We start from the raw sequence: 10,086 nt of genomic DNA on the forward strand, positions 1-10,086 counted from the left end.
GCTATTTCTACCTGTGAAGGTGTGCCCACACGCTATTTCTACCTGTGAAGGTGTGCCCACACGCTATTTCTACCTGTGAAGGTGTGCCCACCTGCTATTTTTATCAGGAAAGCAGCATCACAGTTTATTGCATTCATGACTTGGTACAATAAAACCTCAAATAACAGAACCCACCTAACGCAAATTTTCAATTAACTGGTATTTTCCCCATTGAAGTTGACCTTTAGGGGAAAAGGGAAATAGTAACTGTTTCAGGAATATATTTAATTACTTTTAAAGTGTTCTATTATGATATAAAATCATGATATATATTAATTAAAAATATGACTAAAGCATGGCTTCTGTTTGTTAACCGTTTCTTCCCATCCCTCAGGGTTCTGAATAAGGGAACACACACACGCAGATCATAATTAATGAAAATCAGAGTATTTCTTAATTAACAGTAAGAACACTCCTGTAACCCCTGAAAGGTACACCTTCTGATAAATAGTGGAGACTCTTACAAACTGGTGATTAGTAGACTTTCTTTCACACAAATTGAAGAGAATAGGGCTGAAATGCAAACTGCCCGATTTGCCCACCCAGAGACCTGATGAAAAGATGGGGTGCTGGCCCTCTCTACTCATAAGCAGGGAAGGCACTGGCCAGATATATAGACTCCAGGTAATAGGGCTTATTGCCTATAAGCAGAAAGAGAACCCCAAATAGATGGGGTTCCAGTATTATATGCACCAATGAATATTAGGCTGCAGTTGATTAGAGTATGAAAGGCAGGGTGCTGGAAGTGGAGATGGGAGGTCTTACCTACAAAATTTCACCAAGCACAGAAGGAAAAGACAGGCTGCCAGGCAAGAGTACAGGAGGTGCTCACTGTGCCACTGGAAGCATAGAAGGTCCATTCTTATAGAATGTGGTATCAATGTCTCCTGAGGAGTGCACAGCAGCAGCAGAGAATCATAAAGGTTTCTTTCTCTCTCTCTTTTTCTTTATAAATTTTATTTTATTTTATTTATTTTATTTTTTATTTTTTGGCCAGGGCTGGGTTTGAACCTGCCACCTCTGGCTATGGGGTGAGTGCCCTACCCTTTTGAGCCATAGGCGCTGCCCACCATAAAGGTTTCTTAGGACACATACAAGCCAGTAATAGCTTTACTGCCCTAACCAAGTCATTTCATCCTTGTTAGCCCCAATTTCCTTGGTTAGACTACTGTTTACCTCCTCAGCAATCACTGTCTTCTACCTTTTTAGCAATAGACCCCTAAATGGACAGGAAAAGGTGTATGCTCAGATTAAAATAAACAAATAAATGAAGCGCATCTCCCTGCCTTCCTTGCAGATGGCAGTGTGCAATGGGGAATGTTTTTAAATAAAAGTGACTCAGTTGGGAAAGATACTCTTTCTCCCTTCTCCCTCCCCCTCCTCAGTGTGAGAGAGCTGGAACTCCTGCAGCTGTGCGCTTGCCATGAGGTCACACCAAGGATGGAAAACACCCGCTAAAAATGATAAAGCAGTGCTTGCTTTGGCAGCACATGTACTAAAAATTGTAACAATACAGAGAGTAACATGGCCCCTGTGCAAGGATGACATGCAAATTCTTGAAGCGTTCCGTATTTCATGGGGAAAAAAAGACGATGAAGAAAGAAAAGTGTGGGTTCCTAATGTTGAGGGGCTACCACAGTAGCCCTGCACTCTGGGGCTTCCTTTTCATATAAGATAATCCTGGGGGTTTTTTGTTTGTTTGTTTGTTTTTGATTTGGAGATGGAATCTCACTGTGTAGCCCCGGGTTAGAAAGCCATGGCCTCAGCCCTGCTCACAGCAACCTCATACTCCTGGGTTCAAGCCATTTTCCTGCCCAGCCTCCTGAGTAGCTGGGACTATAGGAATCCATCATTATGCCAGGCTAGTTTTTCTACTTTAATAGAGATGGGGTCTTGCTCTTGCTCAGACTGTTCTTAAACTCCTGAGCTCAAGGGGGTCTTCCTGCCTCAGCCTCCCAGAATGCTGGGATTACAGGTGTGAGCCACTTTGCTCAGCTAAAAGATGATCCTATTTTGATTAAGCTACTGTTGGTTGAATTTTCTCACAAATGTGTCCAACCTAATTAGAATGGACAGATACATCCTCTGGAAGGATACTATATTTACTTGTGTGGGCAAAGAGAAATAAGAGAGGACATCTTGGGAAAACACTTTGCAAACAATGAAATGTCACATTAATGTAACAGTTCTGTGAGAGTCTGGGCTCAGGGACTGTTGCTTTGAGGCACTAAAGAGATTGGGTGACACAGCCATGCAGTGGGTCATTCTCATCCTCTGCCATCTGCTTTCCTGAGGGCTGAGGATGGTCATTTCTGCGGACAGCTAGGCTTGGCCTGGCAGCATTCATCAGCCATGAGATTCTTGGCAGGAGCGGGGGAGAGAACAGAGTCTATGAGGAGGCTGCTCCTGAGAACTGGGACCCTGGAGTGAGAATCTGAGCTACAGGTGGTGACGGGGAAGGTCTCAAAGCGCTGGTACAAGTCAGAGGCATTAAGACTTCAATCTGTGACTCTTGGGCTTTTGGGAACAGATAACTCAGTCATATGGTACATGATGCGCAAAAGGCATCTACAGTAGAAAGGGCCAGCCTGGGGCCTGGGGCCACACACCGATGACTTGAGAACTGTGTTCTTTATCCGTGGTGTCTAATATCATGAAAAGTATGCACTGACCTTTTATTTATTTATTATTGCTTATTAGCTGTTTTTAGTGTTTGTGTATTTAACATGTGGCCCAAGACAACTCTTAATCTTCCAATTTGTGGTAATGAACCAAAAAGGTTGGGTATCCCTGACCTAAAGTGATCAGAGGAGAAAGACTTGCCTTCCTGGAGAAGAGAGGAGAGCCACGATCATCCTTGGTTCTCCACACTGGCCAAGAAATCCACCTGCCCTTGCAGAGGAAAGGCATATTCCTGTGATAGAAGTTTCATCTCTGAGACATTACTGGTCACAGCAGTCAGGGGCCTGGAGGTGACTGCATAGATCTCTTTGGTGACATCCTCGACAAGTCACCATCTAGTCTCTGATTGTGCTTCAATGGTGATGTACAATTCACTGACCCCTTAAAGAGACTGATCTACTTTTGAACATGTTTCTTTTCTCCTTGTTATAAGGAGAAATCTAAAATCTATAAGCTTTATAAAGCATAAACTATAAACTTATAAGGCTTTTCTTTATGGTAAGTCAGAAAGAGCTTCCACTCGTGGGAACCAGACGTCTTCCTGCTTCCTGACTGTGAGCCTGCCCTTATGGCATGGGCACACGGCTCTCAGATGCTCCTGCAAGTCTTCTATGGAGAAGGAAGCACGTACAAAACCACAAAACCTAGATCTTAAAATCAGGTTTGAGACAAAATATTAGCATTATCTTTCTAATAGATATGTGACTTTGCTAATCTGCTTAACTTTTTTGAACCTATTTCATTTTCTATAAATGGAAATAATGATTTCCAACTCATGGAATTGTTTTAGGAATGATGATAATGAAAATAACAGCTAACCCTGGCTGTCTGCTGTACGTTAGGTGTGTAACTTGTTTCACATACTCCTAAGAAGAATCCCATGAAGTAGGTATCATTTTACCCCCTTTTTCAGGTAAAGAAATGATGCAAAATTGTGTAGTAGCTGCTGGCGGCCACACAGCTGCATTTAGTTGCTGTCCCATATAGCCTTCCCATCAGCGTGAGCTGCCAGACAGGGCCCGGCAACCTGATCCTGCTTAGTGCCAGTGCTCAGATAAGACCAAGGCTTTGGGGGAAGTAAGGCCACAGAAAGTAACGGAGCTAATGGGTATCAGTGTCAAGTACAGAGCTTGACACACCAGTACATCTGAGTTCATTTTGCCTTCCCTCTTCTTCAGCGTAAGAAGTCACAATTGGCCTAACAATTTTCAATACGTATAGTTTGAAATTTCCTCTTCATCCTGATTCTTTTCTCTAGTTGTGTCATTTGTTATTTGTGTGGTACCCACACTGAACTTAATACCCCACATACAGTAATCTCCCTGTTATGTGGCACCCATGGAAATTGGCAGGTTCTGGATAAATGCAGTTTCCTCTTACATCAATTAAAAGCAAATTAAGACAAATAAGGACCAAGTTCACTTACCTTAACACAGTTTGACTGTATTATAACACAGCTCTGTAGATGTAGTGTACAATTTCAGTTAAATGGCAGTCAATACATTTTTCAACTTCACTACTGTATTTTTTTTTAACTTCAAGGAACACACATTAACTCTTAAACCTTACAGAGACACACAGAAGCTGTGGAGTGATGCACCAAGCATCAGCTTAGTGACTCACAGTGCACCAAGTTCAAACTCTTTTTGAATTCTGGATAGTGGGGGGTTCACAGTATGATCCATCTAGTCTCAGCACCACTGTGTCTTCTCCCTGATTTTGGAAGTGAGTATTCTCAATGTATCCAAGTTCACTTCAGCTTCTGGGGCGGCACCTGTCACACGTATGCCACAGATGCTTTGTCTCTGTTTGCCTGGCTGCTTCCTTCTTAAATCACAGTATCACACCTTAGCATATTTTAGTACAGGCCTCTTAGAAAGCAACTTGGCAATATATATCAAGTATATTTAAAAATGCATATTTCTCTGGCTATTATCCAAAAGATGAGAGATAACAAATATTGCCCAAGGCATGGAGGAAAGGACACTGTTGGTGGGATCTAGATTGGTGGAGTCATTATGGAAAAGAGTACCAAGCTTCCTAAAGAAATTAAGATTAGAACTACCTCACGGCACAGCAATTTCCTTTGGGCGTATATCCACAGCAAAGGGAGTCGTGACCTAGTGAACAGATCTGCACCTCCATGTCCATCACAGTAGTCAAGATGCGGACACAACCTAAGTGTCTATTGATGGATAAATGAGTAAAGAAACTGATGCACACACAGGCACCGAGGGGACATTTGCAGCCACAGAAATGAGATCCCGCCATTTTCTACAACACAGATAAACTCAGAGGACATCAGGCAGGGACAGAAAAAAATATTGGATGATCTCACTTACATGTGGAATCTTTTAAAAAAGCCAAACACACAGGTACAGAACCAAACAGTGCTGACCAGGGGCCAGGGTGGGGAGGGAAATGGGAGACAGGTCACAGGGCGCCAGCCTCTGCTATGTTGGCAGCAAGTCAAGAGCTCCACGCACAATGGGAAAGCTGTAGTTGGCCATATTGTCTTGTAGTTGGGATTTTTGCTTCATGAGTAAATTTTAGCTGCTCTTGCCACACACAGAAAGGTGACAAGAGGTGACACTGTGTGAATTTGCTTCACTCAAGCAACCATTTTATATCTCTATGCACCTCAAGGCATCACCTGGGATACCTTAAACATAAGTAAAACTTTTAAAATACATATCTTTTGATGCAGATTTTGAGAATTTACCAGATTGGAAGTTTTCCTAAATGCTGAAAAAAAATTATAGTTAAAATACTCATTATTTGCGTAGCAAAAATTTGGAAATAGCCAATGTCCCATTTCAGGGAACTAGCAGAGCTAGCAGAGCACAGGAGGGAGCTCAGCTCAGGGAAAACCAGCTATTGCTTCGTTATCCTTACTTTGGGGGTTTTTTATTTGCTTTGTATGTTACTATACACCTCACACGAACTGTATTCACAAAGGTTTATACACAGTACCATTGAACTTGAAAGCTAGCATGAAATAAATTACTGCTGGCTGTGCACAACGAGTTCCAAACTGTTGACAGAGCTTATCTTGGTGCGTGTGTGTGTCGAGGGGGTCTTGACAAAGACAGGCAGGACGCCGGCCTGTCCGGGCCTCCCCGTCTGCCGGGCTGCCCAGGGCCGACACCTCAGCTCCGCGGACTGGCGACCGGAGACTTTCGCTTTTCCTGCCGCTCCTCTTCCTCTAGAACGTGAACTTCCCGGGACGGTTTTTCCCATCCTCAGCCTTTCCTGGGGTCGCAGTGTCAGGGCTGGCAAAGACAAGGCGTGAAGAGGGTGGGGGACGCCGGGCCTGCACCCTTCCCCTGCCCCCGTGCAGCGCTCAGGCGGCGTCGCCCCAGAGGACGCGGCTCTCTCATTTTGCAAGTAAGGACATTAAAGGTGCTGTTGCCTGGAATTTATCAGATATAGAAAGAAAAACTTGCTAAAGACTGATGGGAAAAGCCAGAAGCCAATTTATTAACTTTCTGTGAGTGGTAAGTGCATGAGTTAATAAGTGGGCCAAAATACTCTGGTCAGCCGGGTGTCCCCTGGACTCCCCAGCAGGGACGTCTGCCCTGTCCCAGGGCGCTGGGCTCGCAGCCCAGCCTGGCCCCGGGCGCCGTTCCTGCTCCTGCTGTTACTTCTTCAAGCGTGAAGCCCGCCCTCTGTTCTTCGTTCAGGTTCAGACTGTCCAGGGCTGGGCTCCTTCTCTCTGGGTCTGCTTTTACGGTTTCGTGTTGGGGCTTCCAGTCCTGGAAGACAACTTCAGTAGATACCTAATCCCATTTATTAAAAAGTGATTTTGCTAGTTTGACTTTCAGGGATTAACTTTATCTGTAACATCTGGATATCTGGGAGCAACTTCCTATAGCCCCAAGTACGCTGAGAAAGGGGGGTGGTGTGGGGTCGGGGGTCCCGGGCTTCAGCTTTAACCTGGGCTTGGAAGGCTGGGGAGACACGTTCATATCAGCTTGAGTTGCAAATGATTATTTTTACATTGTAAGATAAGAATACTCTTAAAAGCCCTGTTTGCATATGATTGATAAACTAATAAACACTTCATAACTAATATGTTAAATAAGGTTTCATAAAGGTGTTCTGGCCAATACTATTAATATGTATTAATATTTTTTGGTTAGTACATACATTTAAAAACTGTTCTTCTAAAATCATTAAGTAGCTCAACTTTGATTTTGAATATTTGGTGTAGTTTTACAGTTTGTTATAAGAAAAACATTTCAAAACGGCCCTGTAGATGTTATCAAGTAAAATATTTTGGACTTTTTTTTTTTTTTTTGGCTGGGGGGGGTTTGAACCCTCTACCTCCAGTATATGGGGCTGGTGCCCTACTCCTTGAGTTATAGGTGCTGCCTAATATTTTGGACTTTTATAGTCAAGGAAAACATTCTTAGGAAATATACAGTATGTATATATTTTTCTTATATTTATTATTATTTTTATTACATATATACTTTTTGTTTCTTTTCTTTGTTGGTGAACCACAGTTTCTGCAGGCTCAAGGAGATGCATTTCCTTCAATCTCTCACTAATGTAGGTGGATTAAAAACATGAAAGAAAACAGAAGTTAGAAGGTATAGAATTTTTAAGAACCACAAAATTTAAAGTAAAATCATCTGAAATCCTAGCACGTGGAAACAAGTACTGTGACTGTTTTGGCACATGTTCTTCCAGGTTTTTTCCTTGGCACATGCCTGTGTAACATACGTGTACATTTTTATAAGAAGTAGAGTCATCCCATTCCATTATTTTGTAACCAACCTGTGCTTTTCACTTAATATAGCATTAACATATTTCTCAGCATAACATGTTTCTACATGATAAGTTTTAGTGGCCACATCATAAATGGGATTGTACATAATTAAAAATTGCTGGGATATCATTACAATGTAAGGGCAGCGTAGCAAGGGAGGGAGGGTTGAGCTTTGGGGCTAGGCCTCCTGGGTTCAGGTCCCGCCCTGCTGCTGAGTGACCTCAGGGTGTTAAGTAGCCTCAGATTCCTCATCTGCGAAAAGAGAATGATTGTGATAACTTGGTAGTGTTGTCGTGAACACAGAATGAATGTTCCACTTAGGACACGCTTGATAGTGAACACTTAACAAGTATCTTTTAAAAAAGAAGAACGTAACCACCCAACTATCTGAATTCTCAACAGGTTGGAGGTCTTTTGAGAACCAGAATTTTGCTTGTCTAGTTATTTCTGTAATTGGGTAGTAATATACGAATCCAGGCAACTGGAATTTATTAGGTCACTGGCAAAAAATATAAGTAAAAATGCCTTCTTTTAGATTTTGCCTTGGAAAATTGGGTCCCATTTGCTAGTTTTTACATTTGGGCAACATTTGAATGAGAATGAGAACAGGAGTATCACAGGTACCTATGTTAGCCATCCCAGACATGTGTCTGTGTTTCCAGATACACCATGAACAGGACTCCTGACGTTCTGAACACTGGGCCCAGCCGTGTGGAGGGAAGGAAGGACACTCCCTTATGTTTCCCCTGTGAAGAATCTTCCCCAGCTTTGCATATTCCTGTCTGTTTGCACTCTAGTTTCTTTTCTGGTTTTACGTTAGTAGGTAGTGACCACTGATTGGAAGTGGGTAGGACAGCTGGGGGAGGGAAACAGAGTTAGGACAGAGGGCAGCTCTCTGGTACGGGACAGCAGGTGCTGTGCACCACAGCCAGTGACTGCTGTGGGCCTGCCAGGGAGGAATGTTCCATAAACTCCTTTATTTCATTTTTTTATTACTTGTAACAAGATACATTTTACTAGAAAAATACCAAAAATAGTTGCTAAGCTCTCAGATAAACTTTCATTTTACTCTGGAAAGTATTGTAACATTTGCCATTACTTGGCTCTTTAAAGAAGTGCAAAGAAGAATTTTATGGAAAAAAATCACTTCATTAATTTAAAAAAGGAAGTGTGACTGTATATTGAATAGTCTGTGAAGGATTTCCTGACTTCACATCCTTGGGTATGCAGTATCGAGATAAAATATTGAGAGAGAGGCAGTGGAGGAGAAGAAAAACGTAAACAGAGCTATGGTCGGCAAGAAATGGTAAGGGGCGCTAGGAGGGTGGTGTGAATCCATTTCAGCTACCTGACAGGGAAAAGCAGGAAGAGATTTCTGTTTTCAGAGCCTCATAATTACCCCTAACTAACTCCAACTAACATTTATAGAGCCCCTATTATATGGCAAGCTCTGTCCAATGAAATTAACTGTTTCATTGTCACTGCCGTCCTGAGGTAGGTGGTGTCATTTTTCTTGCCATAGCACAAAGGCCACATCGACCTTTCCATCCTCCATAGAGGCCTCCATCCCCTAGGGGGAGGCTCTTTGCTGCCCTCCATCCCTTCTCACCATGCTCTCAAAGATGGACAAAGTCATCCAAGAAAATCCCTCATCAAGGGTTGCTCTAGTAACAATAGGAAAAGTCAGAAGATAAAAAAATGATATGGAACAAGAAAAAAGGCTGTGAAGACTTGCACGGCATCTCCAGAAGTCACTGGGCCTCTGCCCTTTGATTTGCTGCTGGAGGCTGGAGGCCTCTCGGCTGCCCCTGGGTAAGGTGGTGTGTGGGAATTTTCAGGGGCAATAAAAGCAGAATGTCCCCTTGTCGCAAGAAGAGATTTTTATTTCTGGAAAGCTCCAAATTGTACCTGTTTTCCTGAGCGCCCTTTCCACAGCCTGATGGACCTCTTTGGGTATTTCCTAATGTGGAAAGAGAGTGTTTTTTGTGGGTGACCCAAGAATCAAATTAACATTTTTAGAATGTTCTTTCTTCAGAATAAAATTTTAATGTCTAAAAAATAAACTTACAAATGAATGCATTTTTAAAATATATACAAGTTTTTTTTTCTTTTTCTAGAAATCATAGCTGTGTACATTAATGCATTTATGGGATATAATGTACTGGTTTTACATACAATTTGAAACACAACAAGCTGGTTAATGTAGCCTTCACCACACTTTCTTAATTACTGTGTTAGGACATTTATACTCTATACTTAGTAGAGTTAACATGCACCTTTATAAAGTGCAGCATAAGTGTGGTCCGACCAATTACCTTCCCTCCCCCCATCCTCCCCCTCCCCTCCCCCCTTCCTCTCAACCACACTTCCATATGAAAGCTATAACCCAACTACAGCCTAAATGAGTGTTTTTGAATTCATATAATGTGTGTTTCTAACTTGAGGTGTTCATATGCCCTGAATTACTACTCACATTGCATTTTTAGGTGGAGTCATACTTATTTTTAGTTCATGTATGACATGAACACCATTATTTTACTATTTTTTACTTTATAAAATTACTCAGTACTTTCTAGATAATAAACTCTATC

General features: G+C 42.2%; 1 non-coding gene across 1 annotated transcript; it reads left to right on the plus strand.

The window, feature by feature from the left end:
• The first annotated feature begins 1,510 nt into the window (after positions 1 to 1,510).
• On the plus strand, positions 1,511 to 1,615 carry LOC111727814. The gene has a single exon (XR_002775273.1). It is a non-coding gene; the product is annotated as a U6 spliceosomal RNA (small nuclear RNA).
• The last annotated feature ends 8,471 nt before the right edge of the window (positions 1,616 to 10,086 follow it).

The sequence above is a fragment of the Otolemur garnettii genome, unplaced genomic scaffold, assembly GCF_000181295.1.
Source record: "Otolemur garnettii isolate 467f Iridium unplaced genomic scaffold, OtoGar3 scaffold00125, whole genome shotgun sequence".
Lineage (NCBI taxonomy): Eukaryota > Metazoa > Chordata > Mammalia > Primates > Galagidae > Otolemur > Otolemur garnettii.